Genomic DNA, 647 nt, shown 5'->3' on the forward strand with positions numbered 1-647 from the left:
GATACTCACCCTCATGAAGAGATCAGAGGATATGGGTACTATAGCAAAGTGAACAAACTAGGTGGTGCTTGGCTATCAGAAAGAATAGTCCTGGGGCCTTAAAGAATTGTCTCCAAACAGGCAACCATCTAAGTGAGGCATTAACTCTTTCCACATAGAAGAAGCACACCAGCCTGTGCGATACAAGGATTGTAGATAATAAAACGCAAATCTGAAGGAGGAAGCAGTATCAGCTTAAATTCTGAACACCTGGTTTGCAGGAGGTTACGGATGACAGTGGAAGCCTAAAATCCATTTGCAGCATCCCCACATGGATTAAGCCTTCGGTGAATCCCCTCTGACTAGAGTCCAGGGATGTGAACAGCCTTGCTATCAGACAGAGAACATTGTAAAATTGATTAAGGCAGATGTAGTTAGGTTAAAATGTAACACCTGTGTGTTTTTAAAAATTTATCATTTGATCTCCTTTTTGAACCATTTAAAAATTCTTTCAGTTTGTAATATTTTCTGCTTTCTTTTCGATTGAGGATTTTCTGTTTTGTTTTGTTGCTGTTGTTGTTTAAGTTTGGTTTGTATTGTGTGTGATTGTCTGTATATGAAATCCAGGATAGATAAATCTGTAGAGTCAGCAACTGGTTTTATAATGA

The sequence above is a fragment of the Echinops telfairi genome, unplaced genomic scaffold (genome assembly GCF_000313985.2).
Source record: "Echinops telfairi isolate 266 unplaced genomic scaffold, ASM31398v2 ScPeMD7_4;HRSCAF=17, whole genome shotgun sequence".
Lineage (NCBI taxonomy): Eukaryota > Metazoa > Chordata > Mammalia > Afrosoricida > Tenrecidae > Echinops > Echinops telfairi.